Source organism: Mangifera indica, chromosome 10, assembly GCF_011075055.1.
Source record: "Mangifera indica cultivar Alphonso chromosome 10, CATAS_Mindica_2.1, whole genome shotgun sequence".
NCBI classification, from domain to species: domain Eukaryota; kingdom Viridiplantae; phylum Streptophyta; class Magnoliopsida; order Sapindales; family Anacardiaceae; genus Mangifera; species Mangifera indica.
In genome coordinates, this window is record NC_058146.1 from 6831718 (window position 1) to 6832564 (window position 847).

The window sequence follows — 847 nt, forward strand, 5'->3', positions numbered from 1 at the left end:
TTTTTTTAAATGGGAAATCATTGTGTTGCAAGGCCTTTAAAGGATTGTATTCATCAACCAATTTCGAACTCACTTTGGTGGTCGAAATCAACATTTGAATTCATATATCATCCCAAGAAAAGAAGAGTTAAAAAAAAATCTGTGACTAAAGAATCTGAAGACCATAGTGATAATTCACAGAAGCCTCCATCACCAATGAAGATAGTTAAAGAAGCTAACTTAGAGGTTAAGCAACTGACTAAGAAATCTATGCAAAAGACTTCAATAAAGAAGCAGGATCATGAGAATATTAGGCCTGATGATCCTGCAAAACCAAAGAGGCCTCACAAAGTGAGGAGAATGGCGAGTGCAGGGCTTTGCACAGATTCAGTTCTGCAAACGAAAACATGTCACCTGAAGGAGCACTATAACTTGGGGCAAAAGCTAGGAAGTGGACAATTTGGGACTACTTTTCTCGTTACAGAGAAAGGGACTGGAAAAGAGTATGCTTGCAAGTCAATTGCAAAGAGGAAATTGCTCACAATTGATGATGTGGAAGATGTGAGGAGGGAAGTTCAGATCATGCATCATTTAGCAGGTCATTCTAATGTGGTTACAATCAAAGGGGCTTATGAGGACTCTGTCGCTGTTCATGTTGTGATGGAGTTGTGCCAAGGTGGGGAGCTATTTGATAGGATTGTTCAGAGGGGGCATTATACTGAAAGAAAAGCAGCTCAACTAGCTAGGACTATAGTTGGTTTTGTAGAAACCTGCCACTCTTTAGGGGTTATGCATCGTGATCTTAAGCTGAGAATTTCTGTTCGTCAATGAGGAGGAGGAATCACCTCTCAAGGCAATAGACTTCGGA

At 40.4% G+C, this 847-nt stretch overlaps 1 pseudogene; it reads left to right on the forward strand.

Moving 5' to 3' along the window:
* Positions 1-847, forward strand: LOC123227871 (annotated as a pseudogene).